This window comes from Eublepharis macularius, chromosome 2 (genome assembly GCF_028583425.1).
Source record: "Eublepharis macularius isolate TG4126 chromosome 2, MPM_Emac_v1.0, whole genome shotgun sequence".
NCBI lineage: Eukaryota > Metazoa > Chordata > Lepidosauria > Squamata > Eublepharidae > Eublepharis > Eublepharis macularius.
Window position 1 is genome coordinate 216,553,357 of NC_072791.1, and position 20,877 is coordinate 216,574,233.

Sequence of the window (20,877 nt, forward strand, 5' to 3'; positions counted from 1 at the left end):
ACAAGAAAAGAAAACCACATAACTTTTAGAATCCCAAGCCAAGAGTCTCTATGAAATAATAATAATTTGTACGTCAAAGCTGTAATTTCAGGGGAATCATACACAAATAAAGAACTTGGAGCAAACTCAAAATGTAACAATTCCTTGATCTTCCTCAATAGTTTTTTTCATATTTTAGCAATACCACTAAATTCTTGGTAATTTTATTCAGGTCTCTAGGCCAGACAGAATTATGCTACATAATATTTTTCCTCTGGATAAAATATGAATCAAAGATTGCATTCAGAGGGAATTTTATAAATGACCTTTCTCTCGCCACCAAAGGAATAATACTGAAAGGGTGGAAGGGGGAGAAGAAGGCAGGCTTCATTCAAGATTAAAGTGTCCTATGAATTATTGTCTTTAATATGAAATTCTGTGCGATCTACTCACTTGCAGAGAGAAAAAATTAGAGAAGGAGGGAGAGGGAAATGGTCACACTGAGTAAATTAAATTGCCAATGCTACTATGAGTAACCTAAGAGCATGTTCCAATGGAACTTTCTCTCAAATAAGTCCATGGAAATTTCTCTCAAATAAGAGCAGAACCACAAGTGACGCCTGACACAGGTTGGACACTAGTCAGCTTCCCTCAAGTTTTTTTTTTTTAAGATTTTTTATTCTTTTTATTAACTACATTAACTAACAATACAAAGGAAAGGAAGTGGAGCAAGGGAAGGAAAGAAAAAAAACCCAACAACATGTAACAGCACTACACTACACAAAATGCTTTCTCTTCATACTGCCATTATTAAAAACAAAATTAAAGCTTTGTATAATATTGATGGAGTGGTTGACCTTACGAAATACAGATTACAATTCAAATTAAGTCTTCCTCCCCCTCCTGGGCCCCGGACGCAATTCTCTCTGAGCAACTGCAGCCGCAGTGCTCGTTTCCCCCCCCCCCTCAGACTTCGCCTTTTCTTCTTGCTTGGTGTCTTGCTGAAATTCCGGATTTTTGTCCTCAAAATCGCTTAGTTGATCTTCTGATATTATCTTGCAAGCTTGATCTTTATAACTGAACCAGATACCTTCCGGAAATAACCATTTGTACTTTATTCCACATTCCCTCAGAAGAGCTGCGAGCTTTTTATACTTAAATCTTCTTTTCCGAACTAAAAATGGGACGTCTTTCAGTATCTTGACTTTATTGCCCAAAAAGTCCAGATCCGCATTGTATGAGTTGTATAGGATAGTGTCCCGGACCCTTTTAGATGAAAGATCGATGATGATCTCGCGAGGCAGCTGACGCTTTGTTGCATATTTTGAAGAAGCCCGACGGACTTCCAAAATGGCGCTTTTAACCTCTTCTTTAGTTGCCTTTGCGGGTGTCGCCAATAGTTCCGAGACCAGACCCCATAAATCCTCATTTTCCTCCTCTTTCACATTCTGGAGGCACAAAATTGTCTGTGTTCGTTCCACTTGTAGCCCGATCAGCTGGTTCTCCACCAGCTTTAACTCTTTATTCGTAGCCCTCACGAGTGACGCACTTTCCCGAGCAGACTTCTCTGCCACCCTGCTACTTCCTTAATGGTTTTCACTTCGCTCTCAATTAAGCCCACCCTTTGATCTGTTTCATTCATCTTGTCAACAAAGGGTTTTATGGCTTCGATAACCGACCTCTTCACCAATTCCTCGAGCGACTCTCCTTTCCCCTGCAAGGCAGCCGAGATTGACTTGCCCAAAGCGGGACTCTGTTTTTTCGCTGCCATTTTAGGGGGGGGGACCGCCAGCCGAATTCTGAAACTCAGCGAGGGGGAAGAACGAGCCTTCTTAGCTTCAGATCCCACCACTCCTTCACGTGCGCTTGTAATAACAGAAGGGATTCGCTTACTTACAGGCTTCCGCCTAGTTCTGCTCTTTGCCGTTTTCCATGGCCCGGCAGCACTCGAGGCGCCGCGCACGTCTGCCGGCCTCCATAGGGACAAACGGGCAATTTACCCCCCGCATTGATTTTCAGGGGGCTCTTCCCGCAGCGTCCCGGACCCTGCCTCCCTCACTGGGAGTCCTGGGGGCTAATCTTCGCAGATCAGCTGCCCGGTCAGGGTGCTCGGACGCTTCCTCCCGGACCTGCGGAGAGGAGCGACCGACATGGCCAAGAAAACAAAACCGAATCTCAGCTTCCCTCAAGTTTTGATGGGAAATGTGGGCGTCCTGGTCTTGCAGCTTCGCTCTCTGACTGCTGTCCAATGGACTTTGCAACTGTCACTTGTCCAACATTCCGCCAAGCTGCCTACATTTCCCATCAAAACTTGAGGGAAGCTGACAAGTGTCCAATCTGTGCCTTTTGTCACTTGTGGTTCTGCTCTGAGTCTCCACATTGTTGCATACATTCTTGTTACCCAATGGGAGGAGGTGTCTCCTTGTGAGTTGGGGGAATTAGCGTTCAAGAAGATGCAGCGAGAAGGGGTAACCAGGGAGTCTCTACCAACCTATACCAGGATAGCCTGTCACATTATGGGATTTGGCCAAAATTTTGGCAAGAAATGGAAGTGTGCATGCAGTGAGGAGGAGCCCCCCTCGCAGGGTCCTAAAGCTCAGTATCTCTTTCTGAGACTGGCCTGCACAGTCCCAATGTGGGACGGCACAAGCAGGTACAATGATGAACAAATATTTATTTTGCTTAGGTATGTCTTCAAGCACAGTTCACTTCTGAGTTCATGAGATGAAAGTGGCAATGGGTTGAAAGCAGAGTATATGTTGCTGATTCACAGTGCTGCAAAAAGACTGTATATATTTATTGTGAGCCCAGGCTAGCCCGAACTTGTCAGACTTTGGAAGCTAAGCAGGGTCAGCCCTAGTAAGGACTGGGATGGGAGACCACCAAGGAATTCTAAGTTTGCTACAGAGAGGCAGGTAATAGCAAACCACCTCTGAACATGTCTTGCCTTGAAAAACCTACTGGGTCACCATAAGTTGGCTAGGACTTAACAGCAAAAAATATTTTTAATTATTTGTGTGGAAATTAATTCTATCGCTTAGCTTCTAGGTGGCACTGTCACTGGTTGCAGTTAGGGATGAGTGGGGATTTTCCTGTCTAATAGCCAAGTGGCCCTAATTTGAGGATTCTTAAATCTGGAAACTGAAGCCATGAACGGGCAAGACAAATCTTACTACACACCTGAAAAATGTCACTGGTTTGCAGAAAACTCTGAAATTGATTGATCGATCGATAGATATATCCGCCCAAACCAAGTGCCTTCAGTAGCTGTTGCTAGGCAACCATGACAGGTCAGCCAGTATTCCAGACTTGCTTTCTGTCAGTAAAAGACAGAGGGAGAGGACAAGACCTTTTCCAGGGCAGTTTGGACCTTTGAGGGAAGACTCATTGGGGCCAGACCCAGAAGCAACCATTGGGTGACTTGATGCCTCAAGGCTCACATAATTCATCTGTAGGGTTCCCAGGTGCCCACCGGTTGCGGGCAAGCTCCCAGGGGTTTGCCACCTTGCCTGCCAACCCACCAGTGGTTGGTTGGAGTTGGCAAGCTCCCAGAATTTGCTCGCCACTGGCAGGCACCTCGGAAACGCACACCATGCGCTCCCAACAGGGGCGGCAACATCACTTCTAGAAGTGACATCGTTGCACCAGCCACAGGAGCGTTCCTGCACTTCGTTTGGGGCTGATTTGGGCCCAAGGCACTGGAGCACACGTGCACAAAGAGGACCTCGCACCGGCATGAGGTAAGTGCCAGTTTCACCTCCTCCCAGTGGGAGGGTATACAGACCTGGCAACCCTATTCATCCTGGCCTGGCTGGCCACATTTGAAATTTACTTTATTCCAAACTAGGATGTGTTTCATGAAGGCCTCAGAGATATTGTTCAGTTGCTTTTAGAGGTCTGAATTCATGAATAAACTCGCTGAGCATTGTGTTTGCTGACAGAAAATATGAGTATCTTAGCTTGGAATTGTAGGCAAAGGGTTACCTGTGAGAACACAGCTAATTAAGGACTTAATCCATCATAAAATCATAGCGATGGCAAGGCAATCAGACACTACTAACAAAAACTCAAATCAAGAAAACAGAGGCAGCTAATTTAGAATAGATAATCCCATCAACAGACAAATCGGAAAGGACAAATTCTATCTAAAAGCAGCTCAAAAGAAAGCCCAGAAAAAGCAACTCAGCCACTTTAAAAGGACACTTTTACTGCATACACAAGATGTAAATAGTTCTATAACATCAGAGGTGTTTGCTATCAGGGCTTTTTTTCCAGCGGGAACGCAGTGAAATGGAGTTCCGGCACCTTAAAAATGGTCACATGACCAGTGGCCCCGCCCCCTGATCTCCAGACAGAGGTGACTTTAGATTGCCCTGTGCACTGGTGGTGCGAAGGGCAATCTAAACTCCCCTCTGCCTGGAGATCAGGGGGTGGGGCCACCGGTCATGTGACCATTTTTGCTGAGGGCGATTTAAACTTTAAAAAACTCCCCCCTTGTTCCAGCTGACCCAAAGTGATGTCATTGTGTGGTCTTGAGTTCCACCACTGAGTTCCACCACCTCTTTTCCCAGAAAAAAAAGCCCTGTTTGCTATTAAGTATCATACACAATAGGTGCAAGAAGTGACCACAAAAGTGGAAGGCAATTTTTTTCTTAGACTCCATTGTTTGTAAGTCCCTGAGCCAACATAGAGGACAAGCCTAACAATTTATGGAATGATAGTTGCTTCAAAATGAAGTACAGAATGACCGTCTTAGAGAAGATTAGTTCGGAATCCCAAATCCTTCCAAACTGTATAGAGCAGGGGTTGTTCGAAAAAGTACAGAAAGTCATCAAGATGACACTGGACACTTCAGCACATTAACAAGAAAAGCAGTTAGCCTTCACCATGTATGGGATAAGAGGTCACAATCAGGATAATCTCCTCAGTCATGTAGCAACTAGAACGAGACATATGAAGCTGAGAGGAACTAAAAAGTATTTGCGAACACTGGCCCACAGTTTTAGAACATCATGTTGAATATAGAGCCAGCCTGCAGAATTCCTATCTCATGACTGCTCAATGTAGAAATGGAGCTAGAAAAGAGGAAGGCACATGACATACTTAAGGAAATTGCCGAGCTTTTTCCAATGGTCCCAGCCATTAGGATCTATGTAGGCCATCCTAAGCTTAATAAAGCTGTTGTCAAGAAAGATGTATGCTAGAAGACTTTCTCCCTGAAGTGACACATTCGTAAGTATTCACTGCATTAGATTTCTCAAACAGTTTCTGGTAAATTGCTTTGACACACCAATAGTGCCAAACTGGTGATGCTTATCACACCATTCCAGGGGTTTGCCACTAGAATCGCAAGTATTTCAGAGGAAGCTCTTCAGAAAATAGAGTCATTGTCTTCATGAATGTAGCACTTCACTAGAAGGGTATGACAGAATGCTCATCTCAGTTCTAAAATTGGACTAAAATTGAACTAAATTTGAACAACTAGGGAGGAGCTGTTCTGCCACACATTAGCATTATCCAGAGCACTGGACAGCAACTTTTATCATTAAAGAGCCAAACTACGCTAAAATTCAGTCACGGGATCAACAAAAAGCCAGTATAAGAAAGCCCATATGTATAACTGAAAATATAAGCTTTACATTACTGATAATTAACATGTTGGTTAATGATCCATAAAGTTTCAGCAGCCCAACTGCTTGTTACGAAGCTTTTAATAGGATGTGGCACACCGCTGAGCTAGTGAAAAATCAAAGTTTATGTTGATACAGATCATGCTGCCTCACCAACATGCAAAAATAAGCCTCATAAGATCACTAAAAATTACCCAAAATTTCATGAAATGAATTGTATTGTTACACTACAAACAATGATGAAGAAATCTTAGAACTGATCCACAAAGGTATCGAAGTCTAATCAAATGCCATGATCATTTATTTATTTATTATTTGATTTATACCCTGCCCTCCCCACAAATGGGCTCAGGGCAGCTAACAAAATTCATAAAACACAGTGAATTAATCACAAAACCATAAAATCAATAATAATCTTTAAAAAGTCATTAAAATAGCCCATGCGCAGGCTATATATGGGCATAGTAGATGGCCGAGGGCAGCCCCAGAAAAAGTGGTGGTCTTAGATGGAAGAAGGGGGACACCTGCTGGCACTCAGCCAAAGGCCTGGTGGAACATCTCCGTTTTACAGGCCCTGCGGAACTGTAACTGGTCCCACAGGGCCTGGATCTCCAGTGGGAGAGCGTTCCACCAGGCTAGGGCCAGGGTAGAAAAAGCCCTGGCCCTGGTTGAGGCCAAACAGATGTCCTTTGGGCTGGGGACCACTAGGAGTTGCTTGTCTGCAGAACATAATGCCCTGCAGCGGACATAATGGAAGAGGCGGTCCCACAAGTATGCAGGTCCCAGTCCGTGAAGGGCTTTAAACACCAAGTATGGTGGCCCACTGCTAAAACAGTATGGTGGCCCACTGCTAAAAATAAGATAAAGGAGAAATCCTTATTTGCTACCTAGACATTTGAATGTTTAAAGAATCAGTTGCTATACTAACATAACATTTAGATGCATGGAGTGAGTATCTCTTTAAGTGAGATTTCTAGTACGGACAGTGTTATTTTTCTGTCTTGAGATCTACTGATTCTAAGCTTCCTTATGCTCAGGCCATTTTAATGTAGATTTGGCCTTGAATCAGAACGTGGCACATCATCCCACTGACACGTATCTAATGTGTACATGTTTTCTGACCACAGACACGGTGCAATCCTAAGCAGGCGTTCACCCTTCTAAGCCTATTAATTTCAATGAACTTAGAACAAAGTAATTTTATTTAAGAATGCACTGATAATAATTTGCTAATTCTATAACAGGCTTAGCCATTCTAGATTCCAAGGGCCAGCTCACATGAGACCACTGCAAAAAAACAGCGCAACAGGTCCAAGTGGTTTCTTAGTCCTGTTATAAATAAACATTTGTTCCTCAGCAATGCATGCCCAAGACAAGGATGCTGTTCCACGGAACTAACAATTGTTTGGAACGAAAAGTTAAGTGATCCAATTCCTAGAATGATGCAATATCCTCAAAGAGATGTAAGTTCAAACCGCAGCTCTGTTATGAACATGGATAACTCTGAGCAATTCACTATTTTTAGCCTCAATTTCCAATCTATAAAATCAAAGTAATGACCCATATGACAGTGCTGCTGTGAGAATCAATATAACAATTATACAATACTTTGCAAAGATAAAGTATTACAGAACTGCCATAGAGCAACACAAGCACAGCCCTTTAGTGAATGTGCTGATAAACTGTTGTCTTGGCCATGTTTTATACTTGGTATTTTATTACTTTTAAGAATATTCAGTATCTTGATCACATTACTGTTGCAGTAATACTAAGAGCAGAAATAGGAGATGTGCTTTTTTCTCCAGTGACACAGCTCAGATGCAAGTAGAACATACCACAAAGTTTGAAGAACTGTTATTTAACAGAATGTCTTTTCATGCAAAACAGCAAGTGACTGGTTAGATGGCCAAACCTTCTTTTGAAGGAATACTTCACTGTATCTGGCATTTGTTTTGCATGCAAGCAAGCGCACATATGGTAGTATAATTTATAAGAAATATGTACTTGAAGTGAGCTATAAATTCTGCAAATGTCCCATATTGGCAAGATACCGATCTTAGTTTGTAATGTCAAAATCAAAAATTTCTTGGTATGGAATTCTGATCCCTTCTGCAGCCTAGTGTGTGGGTTGTAAAAGCAATCTGTATGCCACTGATCAGTCAAGATTGATAGGCAATTTTCGAGTGATTTTAGTTCTTTTTAAGGAAAGACATTTCCTACCTAAGGCTTCCATTTTTTAACATAGCTAGCTGTTGTTGTATTATGGTTATTACTTAGAACAATATTCAAAAGGTATACCTGAAATGAGGAGTCTATCATGTTATAGTAAAAGGAACCCTTAAGGAGAATTATAATAGAAATCAGTATGTAAACATGACCAAAATTGTCTCAAAAGTTTATAGGAAACATACAATCAGCACTGTTCTGGGGTGTAAAAATACACTTTTGCTTTGTAAGATACGTATGTATCTTTGCTATACATCCACTGACTTTCATTGATAATCTACAGACGATTTGCCCAAAAAGGCAATAGAAAACACTATTGACCACAAAGAATTTTGGTGTGTTCTTCTTTAGAGATTAGTCTAAGCCAGATGCTTCAGTGTTGGATTTCCTGATGTTCAAAGGCAGTATTTGGATCTCTTATTTTGTTCCAGTCCCTTTTGAATAAAGAAGTTAGAGACTGAGAGCTAAGCTTTTTGGATATGCAGTTTTCAGTCTGGCTCCCTTCAGATTCCATATGCTCTGTCTATCTGCTGTTTTGAAGGGGGATGTTGCCTAAATGTTGACTGAACCTTAAGCTTTTATTATTAAATATAGCATACTGAAATGCTATATTTGTATGTATTTTCCAATCTTTTATATGACAGCGATTTACTATGATGCATGATCTTGCCTGATCAATGTCTTCATTCGTAAAACTTTGGACAACATGAAGCCTGATCTGAAGGGCACTTAGGATCTTAATAATCTTTTTGAGGTGGTACAATGAGTGTCAATTACAACCTCTTATGTCAATTACAACCTCTTGTTTGACCTGCATAGGCCTGTTGGCAGTGGGAGGCGGTTTTATACAATTCTGAGAGCCTGCAGTTGAACCCAAAATGTTGGGACCTACAGCGTGTATGACAGACCCCACCTTCACTCCCCGACCCTGAGGCAGATTTTCCCACCAAAATCCAAGTTTGCCTACTTTGGCTGAGCAGCCCCAAGTAGCATCTCTCTACTTGTAGTTTTAAACTTCGTTTTGTCCCACCCTGATAAGCAGTTATAATTTTGGTGATTTAGCGCAGTCCAGAAACTTGATGGAGGAAAAGCAAGAGCCCTCTTCCTCTGTGCTGGAAATGGCACTGGAGACTGTATAACGTTCAAAAGAAATAATAACTTTATTGGAACAGGCAAGGATGGAATAAGGGAAGTCAGGGAATGATAGAGCTGAGCTAAAATTTGCTGGTAGAACAAAATAATCTTTAAGTCACAGGCAAAAATAATCTCCTTGAAGCTTTGTTTCTATATTCTTAATCCTTAACAGAGAGAGATGTTTTGTTTAATTCTTTGGTTATAACAATGTTTCTTCACATAGTTCTCTTTTATAACTCACGTTTCCTGATGTTTGTTCAAAACTGTTTTCCCTTTACAATATACCCATGGCCCTCCTCAGAGCCAAACCCCCTTTAGATACTGGGCAGGAATTAATCTTCTTCACTTAGAATTAACCCTTCTTCACTTGGCTTGAATGGGAGTCTCCACTTACTACCCAATCACTCTAAACCCCCCCCCCCCAAATCCCACCCTCAGTTCTAGCGTGGCTGTGAAAACAGGTTTCAGGTTTTATACTTGGAGTTCTTAACTAGAATTCTTCCTCAAGACAATGACGTCACAGTTAGATCAAAACATTTTTCCTCACTCCAGAAGGGAACCTGTCTGATCTTCCCTATCAGACTCACTCACAAACTCTACTCAACTCAAAATCCTGCCAGCAACTGTCATCCTGAAGGCTGGTTCTGACTGACCAATCAGAGAAGAGGGAGCAGCCTATCAATCAAGCTCTCATTCCAGGCAAATCAATCAAGCTCTCATTCCAGGCAATCCTTCCATTCCAGCACTCTGAGTGCTGCACTTAGGAAAACTTCTTTAAAGTGTATTCCATCACAGCATGATTTTGGGCCACACGTGCCATTTTTCCTACTTGGAGATACATTTTTCCTACTTAAGAACGAATCAGCTCACAGCTAAAGTCTTAGTTCAAGAAAGTTGCTGCTGTACCATAAAAATCACTGGAGTAAGTTAGCTGCTGCCCCAGTTTAAAAAATTTTGTATTCTGTCTTGAGTTCCTCTTATGTGAAAAGGCAGCTAATAAATGGGCACACCATTCAAGTTTCAATCACTCCAATATATCATTTGGAAGTTTGGCCAGAAGTTGTGCCTCTAGCATGCACCGTAGGCTAAGGATGTTCTTAACAGTGTACTTGGAATGCTAGAACATGATGGAGCATACATACTTCTGGGGACTACTGAAGATTTCCAAACTGGAGAAATTCGTAAAAAGACCTTTCTGGACCATTTCTCCAGAGAAGCAGAAAAGCCAGCTTCCAGCTAAAGGTTTGTGATTCTTCAACTTGACTACCTTATGAACCCAACTCATCATTAACTAACTGGGGGGACGTTCAAAAATAGTTGTAGCTTCCGTGAAAAAATTAATGAATGTGACTCTATTTTATCTTTAGAAGAACTGATTTATCTATGAATTTGTAAATAGATCTGAGTTCTTCTAGTCTTCATATCAGACATACATGCTAAGCTCTCTTAAGAAACACAACAGTTGTTGACCAAAACTGAACAGGTGCAATGGAAATAACAAAGGCACAAAGGATTTTTACATGCTGTTTATTAAAGATAGATTCTATAAAACTACATGAAAAGTTGAAATTAAAACCATGGTTGAAACAGTTTCAGTGAATGACTGGTTGAATCCAAGAAAATATCCCACTGCCAAAATTAACTTATTTTTTGTAGAGATATGAGAGATCCAAGAGTGCAAGTGTTTTGGAATGATACATTTCAGGTTAGTATCTGTCTTCATGAATGTTTAAATACAGTTTTATTTGATGTCTCACTCCCCCCACCCCCAGTTTCTTCCCTTTTCTTTCACCTTTATTATACCTTTTTGGTTTTATTAATCTATTTAAAAAAATAAATGTATGTATGTACGCATGCATACTGCATTGGGGCAGGAAAATGGTTCTACTAGATGAACAATGCAATCTTAAGCAGAGTTATACCTTTCTAAATCCACTGAAATCAATGAGTTTAGAATGCTGTAATTCTGCACTGTAATCTTTTGGTCCATTTGGTTTACTATCTGCTATGGCTTCAACAAGTTGTAATGGCATATAATACTAACAGAGTACCCGGTTTCCTGGGGGTAAAGTGTAGATGACTGGGGAAGGCAATGACAAACCACCGCTAACAAAAGTCTGCCAAGAAAATGTCGTGATGTGACGTCCCCCCATGGGTCAGTAATGACTCGGTGCTTGCACAGGGGACTACCTTTACCTTACTGATAGAGAACTCTAGCCAACGAGGATTCAGGACAACAAGGAGCATTCTAAACATTAAGATGACTATCTTAATTATCCTACCTAACAATTATAGATAGCTGAAAGTTTGCTTTATCTTTTTTAGTCTACTGTAACTGTTGCAAGGCTTGAGCCTTTCAATGTATAGTTCCTTCTAAGCGCAGCAAGATGAAGTGGAATCAGAAATGAAAAGTGTCTGCATAGAAACATAAGGCAACATGTCTTCCAGGTCAGCCCCTTTCAAGGAAGAGATAATGAGTCACAGGCATTTATTCTCCTCTCCATGACAGAGAGGTGATTTCCCCCATTATGAAATCTTGTTTTCCTTACCAACTGTTCAGACACTGTGTTCAACATCAGGCTAGAATATTTCTTTGGCTGACTTGGAAAGCACTCTTGCCTGACTTTTTTAAGAATAGAAGTAGTAGAGATCCTTTGCTGGGAGAGTCAAAGGTCAGTTCCCATGTAAGATCACACAAAAGTTTACCAAGTAAACTGGCCGCTTCAAGAAAAACTGGTAGCAATGGTCAGTTCCTCCTCTGGAAGGCCCTATTCCTGCTCTGTTAGGATATCCAAATTCGAGAAACTATGGATACTACAAACAGGTTGTCCCCAAATCTGAACTAGAAACCATGGGATAAACTATGCTTTAGCCATGATGGCAGAACCAGGTCACTCTTTGCTGAATCAAAGCCTGGAAGCCCAGCATGAAGAACCAGCTTTTATTTATTTATTTGTTTATTTATTTATTTTGATTTCTATACCGCCCTCCCCACACCGGCAAGCTCAGGGCGGATTCCATTCCATAAAAGCATATGAATAAAACCTACATATTAACCATTTAAAACAACAGTAATACAATATAAATATTTTAAAAATACAAAAGATACAAAAGAGCAGCACAGAATCAGTTCAATTCTGTCACCCAACCGTTCACTTAAAAATTGCTGAGAAAATTAGACGGTGGATGCTTTCTCGTAGGGAGGCCCCTTCTCCTCTATTTGGCCGGTAGGGGCCCAGCTCAGCCCCAACCATACGGTTGGCGGAACAGCTCCGTCTTACAGGCCCAGTAGAAAGATAACAAATCCTGCCGGGCCCTGGTCTCATTGGACAGAGTGTTCCACCAGGTTTTAGGGACTCCTGCATCCCAATCCAGTCTGGTCTTCACTTCCTATCATTGAAAGGTACATTGAACAGCTTGAAAGCTCACAGCAGTTTAATCCCTGCTCTCTGTGACCAGTAGAAGCAAAGAAAATATATGCAAATATGCATATATTACAGAATATATTACATATTACAGAATTCAGCTTTTCTTGATGTGACATGTAGATTATCCCACTACAGATTTGTTTGTTTTTATGTATATCCAGCCCTGCCTTTTGCCTTATCAACCAACATATAAATTATGCCGGCTCTTATCTGAGTGAGAAGAGCCCCGTGGCACAGAGTGGCAAGCTGCAAAACTGCAGCCCAAGTTCTGCTAACAACCTGAATTCAATCCTGGCGGAAGCCGGGTTCGAATAGCCAGCTCAAGGTTAACTCAGCCTTCCATCCTTGCAAGGTTGGTAAAATGACTGAGTACCCAGTTTCCTGGGAGTATAGTGTAGGATGACTGGGGAAGGAAATGGCAAACCACCCTGTAACAAAAACTCTGCCAAGAAAATGTTGTGATGTGATGTCCTCCCATGGGTAAGTAATGACTCAGTGCTTGCACAGGGGACTACCTTTACCTTTATCTGAGCAAGACCACAACAACTGTGCTGTTAAATGTTCAACCAGAAAAGAAAAGGTTGCACTGAGTAGTCAAATGATGGCTGTTGCTATTTTCTAATGCACGTTTGTGTATAACCGAGTATGCAGATGTTGAAGTAGCTATGATGGAGTCACACAAATGTGACAGAAGCAGCACATGAACCCAAAATTTCCCCTCCATCAAAAAAGGAATGATCCAATTTTGTTCATTTACACTTGGTGCAGCAAAGAAACCTATCAGGTTGACGATAGAGAATAAAACTAATCCTGTTGCTACCAAGTTTCAGTAGACAGGAAAGGGTCTCAAAATAGCAACTGTGATTGTTCATGCTCTCTAACAGTCATTGACAGCAGTTTAAAAATAACAAAATCTCAGTGAAAATATTGACTACACCACACTCACCTTTGCATCTGCCTTTAAGCATATTTCTACAGCAACATTTCGGTCACTCTTTCAGAAAATGCAATGCAACATTTCATGGAGGGGAAAAAATTACAGCGCTGCCTCAGCACATTTTGTTGAAGCTTGCAGAGGTTTGGGGGGAGGTGGGCTTGTTAGTTTTACAGTGTTCTTCCGGTGACTCAGAATTAAGCATTCCATAATACAATTAAACTTTAAAACTAATATCCTTAGTATAAATGTTTCAGGAAGAAGGGGAAGCACAATGAGGGAGCTGGAGAAATGTGGGCTATATATGACTCACAACATTCCTGATTGCAAAGCCAGGGATTGCATCAATTCTGTACTGTACTGTAAAATGTAATCAATCTCGCCTCCAAAAATAAAGGATCATTGGTTGCCTGCCCTGCCACCTCATACCCCCCCACCCGAGGGACCCAATCCCAGGCTTCCAACCAGCCCTCTTTGCTGGGATCCGAAGGGGCGCCTCACAAAGCAGTGCCAAGAATCAGAACCTTTATAACGGACCAACTGGGCAGTGCCAAGGACCATCAAAATGGGCCACTGGCCAATATAAAGAGCTGCAATTCTGATTCTGGGCACTGCTGCAGGGGAAGCCCCCTCAGACCCCAGCCAAGAATGGCAGGCTGACTGAAACATGCACTCCCCCCCCAAAAGCTGCGGTTTTGTGTCCCCCCCCCCAGGCTTGCCTGCAAGAGCTGCATTGAGCAGGGGGGAGAGAGAGACTGCGGGTGGCCCAGCCTAACTGCGCCCCCCCCCCGAATCCCAATAAAGCCAGGTGTTGCTTGCCCCCCCCCCCCAATTCACTCCTTTCCAATTTGGAAAAGGCAAGTGGAGTGGGGTGGGGGTGTCGCTGTCAAGCCTGAAAACCGTTCTTCTGTGGGGAGACCACCCCACAGAGAGGCAAATTCACACGCCCCAAAGACCACCACCTCCCTCAGCCCACCGCCAGAGTTCAGCCACCGCGGCGCCGCCCGCCGCCCTCGCCCGAGAAAGGGGTGTGCGCAGCCCGGGGCCCGCGGCGGGCGCCTTACCTCACGGGCGGCCAATGGCCTCTTCCCGCCTGAGGCGTGGAGGGCGCCGGGCGGGGGAAGGCTTTCCCGCCGAGGGGCCGTGTCGGGAGACGCCCGCGACACCCCCAAACCCTCGCCCCTCAGCTCCGCTCCGCGAGCGCCGTCCTTCTCCCTCAGCCGGGAACCTCCTAGTAATTCAAGATGCCCCCCGTCTCTTCCCTCGCCTCCTCAGAGTCACTCCCCTTCTCGCAGCTTTCCCCCTCCTCTCCCCCTTCCTACAACAACCTCCCCCTTTTCTCCTTTAAACAACAGTGTGGGGGGAAAGAACCCCCCTTCCCCCTCCTCATCTAACGAGTCCCGGTTCCCGCGTTTGCATGCAAAGATGCAAAAAGTGTTCGTTTGTTTTTAAGTTGCATAGTTGTGAAGCAACGTGTGTGTGTGACAGAGAGACTGACAGATCTGTGGGACGCCGCCAGAATATTTTCGACATGAGGCATTCTCGAAGGGGAAATAACGAGGAGTTTCTCACAGAAAACGTGTCCCCGCCCCCCACTGCAGAAGGCAGGATGCTCCCACTTTGGGAAAGTTGTGCTTAAATTTGTGTGTTGGTGCGTTTAGCCCGCGTGTCAACGGTTGGGCTGTACTATATTCCTTGCAAAATCTTTTTAATTTCTGGGCTCTGTAATATCTAGGGAGGAAAGTGCTAGGGGTTGCACAAAATCCCTATGCCTAAATTTGCTCATGTTTCTGCTTGCGCCTTGCTGGGTCCAAGCCAAATTGCTTGCAACTGTCAGTTTGTGAGGCATGGGTTTTTTTTTCTCCCGTGGGATTTTATCCTCTTGACAGCTGCCAGCGAAACCCTCTTTGCTTGTGAATGAAAAGAGCTCTCCTCATGGTAAAGCTCCCTCCCCTCAGAGCTAAGATAAATATATGGAGCTACCTAGGTGGCCGTAGGAGAGGCTGTGAAAAGAGAGCCAGAGTTCACCAGCAATAGGCCAGATAATTGCGGAAGGTCAAACTGCCAGTTGCCATCCACAACCATTTCAAAGGGGCCTAATTAATCTCTTCAGACCACATTCTTAGAAATGTCTCCCCCATCCCAATCAGGACAAAAAAATCACATGTATATACTCAGGAATGTATTTGTTGGGTTGGATTCTGTGCAAAATTTCTGCTTCCACGACAGCTCTTGCATAAGCAAAAATCCAAAAAGAGAGAGAGAAAACAAAAACCGCTTGCACTAAGTCAAATTTATTATATCTCCGTTTGTGTTTCTGCTTGTACAAGATCTTACACAACCCATTTCTACAGGAAGGAAAGTGCTAGGTGGTGCCCAAGTAGAGTTGTCGGGTCCCTATCCTCCCGGCGAGAGGTGGGGGGCACCTGGCACTTATATTATGCCTTATGGCATGGTCACTTCCAGATGTGATGTCATTGCGCCAGCCACGGGCGAGCTCCCATGCTTTACGCAGGGCTAATTCTGGCCCATTTGGGGGTAAAATTGGCCCCAGTGAAGCATGAGAACATATCATGTCCCCTGGGAGCACACGTGCCACACATGTTCCTGGGGTGCCTGCCAGTGACGGGTGACCTCCAGGGGGCTTGCTATCTCCCACTGATCACTGGCAGATCAGTGGGTAACAGGGCGAACCCCTGGAGTTTACCTGCCACCAACGGGAACCTGGAAACCCTACACCTAAGACCTCCCGCTAGCAAAACTGTACCTAAGTGTTGTTATGTTTCTGATTGCACATTGCTGAATCCAAGCCAGATTTACTTATTAAGGAATTTTGTGTACCGAGACCCTGCCAACCACAAATATCAGAATCATGCACTATGATAATTCAATGCACACCGTTCTCATGTTGTCTGAAAGGGGCAACTTGTGGAATTTTCATGCTCTTACAAGTTACAACCTCTGTATATGCTACTCAACCCCTCTGATTTTTCAGGATTCTGGTTCATGTGTACCAAAGCTGAAAATCCACAAGTTGCCCCTTTCAGACAGCATGGTGACTACTACACATAGTTGAAGTGCCTATACATGGCTTCCCAGTACATGTGGGCAGTACTGCCTGAAAAGGGATAATGTCTGTCAGCTGAGCCCTAGTCCATGATGCAATTGTTGGTGTTTCATTTGCTTATGGTAAAGCTGAGCTAAAAAAGCAATTGCATCTCCAGTTCAATGTCCATTTGGGGTTTATTTATGTTGCTTTGTTGCGACTTAACACCATCATTACCATATTTGGTTAAAGAAGTACAGATCATGTACTTTATAATTGTTGATTAACAAGGAAAGTTTGTAGAAAAGACAAAGAGTCCAGTAGCACCTATAAGACTAACCAAATTTATGGTAGGGCATAAGGTTTTGTGAGTCACAGCTCACTTCAGATACAGCTAGAATGTGAGTCCATCTGTCCATATATCTTGGTGAATGATTTCAAATACCAAATAACAATAGCAGGTAAATGACCAAAGCCAGTGAATGACGATAGCAGGTGTGATTGCATAGATGGGGTAAGCAAAGGGGTGGTGGGAATTGAGAAATCAGCACTGGTAATGAGACATGAAGCCTAGGTCTCCATTCAGTCCAGTCAGATGCATTGTCTTGAGCTTCATTATCAGTTGTAGTTCAGCAGTCTCTCTTTCTAATCTTCCTTTGCAGGATAATGGCTACTTTTAGATCAGCAACTGAATGTCCTAGAAGGTTAAAATGTCCCCCCACTGGTTTTTGAATGTTGTGGTTTCTGATGTCAGACGTATGTCCATTAATTCTTTATCAAAAGAATTAATGCCCAGTTTGTCCAATGTAGATGGTGGAAGGACATTGCTGACATGTGATGGCATAAATCGCATTAGAGGGTGAGAAGGAGTATGAATCTGAGATGGTATGGCTGATGTTGGGTCCGCTGATGTGTAAGCAGTCGGCCCGGCCTCCGCCATCTTTAACAGCCATTTTAACATGGTTACTTGTGATATTAAAAATCACCAGGCCTCTGGATTTAACATGGCAGTTTGTATTGCTGCCAGAGGACCTTCGACAGTTGCTGAATCCTGCCTGGGAGATCCCGGCATGTATGGAATGCCACAGAGAAATGCAGAGTGATTAGAGGTGATTGGATTTGCAGTCCCTCCAGTCCCAAAGGAATCCAGTGCAACAAAGTCCTCGCAGAGTCATCCCCACTTAACACATTCCTTTCCCTCCTTCCGTGATGAGATCTCCTGTCCTTGATTGAGGAGCTAATCAAATGACATTCATAAGTTTGTACAGTTGTTCTTGGGAAAGTACAGTCCGCACCAAAACTCATCAACTTAGCTCTGGTGGACTTCATTAACAAACTATCCCTTTTGTACAGCGCTAGAACAAGTTTTGCATTTGCTTTCACACGCCCCAACAGCTACCAATCAAGGCAATCAAACTCTTTGTCAAACCTAGGAACTGACCGTTGGAGCCTTTGTTCTAACAGCTAGGTGGGTTCTCCCACCTCAGGGCACATTTTACCTCTAAGAGTAGTGCCTTGGCCCATTCAAATCATGCTCCCTTAGGCTGCTCCCTTAGGGTTGCTTCCCTAAGCCTCTCTTCCTCCGTACATGCTCACCAGATCCAAAGTGCTGTTCCCTTGAGGTTTGCCCTAAGCCTCTCGCTCTCTTGGCTGAGAACGCTGGACGTTTGAAGTTACTCTCTTCTCCCACGGACTGGACTACTCTTCGGATAGACAGATATACTTATTCCCTCCCTCTATTCCCAACTTCTGGCTAAGCTTCCTAGAACTCTGTGTGTACGTGTAACCATTTTTACCCGTAATTCTGTGTGTGTATGTGCATGAAGTCTTGTTCTTTAATAAAAGTTGTTGTTTGACCTTAAGCACCAGCCTCGTTTGTTACAATGGAAGGAACCCTGTAAAAATTGGTAATAGATCCCTGTGGTTACCGGCCTCTTGCATAGCTGTCTTCCTTGCTTGCTAATTCCCCCCACAAATTCTTCTACTCGCAAGGAGACCAGTTCTGGTAACGGATGGTGTTGCTAGGGTCTGTATGAGGGCAAAGTTGGCATCTTGGTTTTTTGCAGGCCTTGGTACCAGAGTCCATATTACTGTTAAGTAGCTTATCATTACATGTAAGTAGTTGTTTTAGGTTAGCAGGCTGTCTGTAAACAAGAAACGGTTGTGCCTGCCGCCCGCCCCCCAGTGCTTGTGTGAGGGAAGTGTCACAATCGAGCATGGGTCATTAATAATGCATTGAACTGGCTTGAGCTGTAGTTGACCACCAGCAGTGTCCTGTTGTTATTTTATTTTCTTTGGGCTTGTCTTGTAGCAAGCTGTCACTGGCCTTTCCAATCATCTTTCTCACTATGGCAGGGGGATACTGTAGTTGCAAAAATGCCTGTTGCAGATCCTTCAAGTGAGTATCTTTGTTTGATTATGTTTGCATTCAAAATAAAGGGTTTTTTTATTGTACAGTGCACGTTGGTACAGTAGATGTCCTGAGACACTTAGTTTGACCTGAAATGACTTACTTCTTTTTCACGGGCCTTTTAAGGACACACCTTTAAAATTCTATCTGTATAGATAGATCTATATTAAGTGTACTGTTGCGTAATTCTTGCCCTCTTTTCTTACTCTGCACTACATCTTAATATTGCTCTCCAGTTGTTTTTTTTTAATTAACACAAGGATGAAAAAAGACTGCACATTTCAGCTTTGTTCTGGAATATTTTCTAATTGGATTTCATGAACTAAAATGAAAACAAATACTTTTGAATTCTATCCTTTATGTGTGTGCGTGTGTGTCTGTGTGTGCGCACACACACACACACACACACACACACTTTTAATTAATGGGTTGATCGTGTGACACTCTGCTTACAGCATGCTTTTCACATGAATATTGTTAAACTCATTTTAAGCTAATTTATGTTCTTATGCTCTGGCTGAGCTTTCAGTACTGAGTTTTAATTAACAACTTTTAATGTTATATTTTTAAAACCCACCTCAGGCAGGTTCCCTGAAGAGGCAGCATAAAATTTTCTAAATAAATGCATGGGGATTCGGTCTTCCCTGTACAAGTTTACAATGCCATACAAGTTTACAATGCCATTCGTTACAACATGCTGGCTATCTCTTTGGCATCCGATCTATCAGGGATACAAGATCAAAATAAATATTGTTTGGAACATCTGAATTTTCTAAACTTAAACATTGGCTCTTTTGTGTTACCCATACAGTCTGAATTTCCGGATCTACATTCCTTTCTAATTACAAATTTGAAAACATGTGTATTATATTATAGACCATGATGGGAATTTTGGGAATCATCGGATATACTTACAGAAGAAAGCTGTTATTGCTAACCAGCTGGCAAAACAGGATTCGCAGAAGACTTGGATGACAGTCTTGGGACAAAATGCTATGTATAAGATAACTCTGAAGCTTTACAAATTATATTTGGATGTGGGAAAGTGAAGAGGAAAATGTGGAAGGGAGAGCAACAAAGGATCCTGCTGTTCACTTCTTACATCAATTATATGTGTGCAGCCATCTTGTTTTTCCGTTCATGTCATGGACCGCTTAGGAATGTATTCTAAGCTGCCTCAAACAGAAGTCTGGTGGCATAGAATTAATTAATTAATCGGAATGGAAATATAACATTTTAAATGCATTCGTTAAAAAGACACTGAATCAAATAACAAAGAATGTATATATTACCTGTACGTATCTGAAAATTCTAAAAGAAAATTATACTGAAATATTTCATCTTTAGGCATAGATCCGTACTTAAATAAAATGTCTGGTTGTTTCATTTATGTGATGATGATGATGATGATGACGACGACGACGACGACAACAACAACAACAACATTCAATTTATATACTGCCCTTCAGGACAACTTAACGCCCACTCAGAGCAGTTTACAAAGTATGTCATTATTATCCCCACAACAAAGCACCCTGTGAGGTGGGTGGGGCTGAGAGAGCTCCTAGAAGCTGTGACTGACCCAAGGTCACCTAGGCTGGCTTCAAGTGGAGGACTGGGGAATCAAACCCGGTTCTCCAGATTAGAGTCTTGCCATTCTTAACCACTACACCAAACTGGCCGATAGGATACATTTTGATCTAGTGCTTCTTTTGTCTGTCAGAAAAAGGCCAAACATTAAAAAAAAAAAAAATCCCCAACTTCATTGCGGTAATTCAGTTCAATTAACTTCTTTTATGTGGCTTACTCAGTGACTCACAAGCAATGTAGTCCTAATGTTACATCCTCTGCTTACGATTGCACTACAATGCATGCAATGGTGTCCAGTCATCTTTTTTTTTTTAAGCCCTTCCTGCAGGGATGAATTTAGCAAGAGACTGATGGGAAGGAGGTACTTAACCTAAGTACCTAAGTTCTAAGATCCTGACAGTCAAAATGCAAACTAGAGTATCAATATTCTGTGGCAGTTTTGCTAATCTAAATTGTTGAACTAGCATACATGTACAGTTGTTATTTTGGAAGAATTTGGT

At 42.7% G+C, this 20,877-nt stretch overlaps 1 protein-coding gene across 1 annotated transcript in view; it reads right to left on the minus strand.

Annotated features, from left to right (window-relative positions):
* SPATS2L (spermatogenesis associated serine rich 2 like) overlaps nucleotides 1–14,575 on the minus strand; it is a 145,025-nt gene extending 130,450 nt beyond the window's left edge. Inside the window, exon 1 of the mRNA XM_054972731.1 lies at nucleotides 14,396–14,575. The gene's annotated coding sequence lies outside the window, so the exon portion shown is untranslated. The remainder of the gene's footprint in view (nucleotides 1–14,395) is intronic.
* Nucleotides 14,576–20,877: the final 6,302 nt, after the last annotated feature.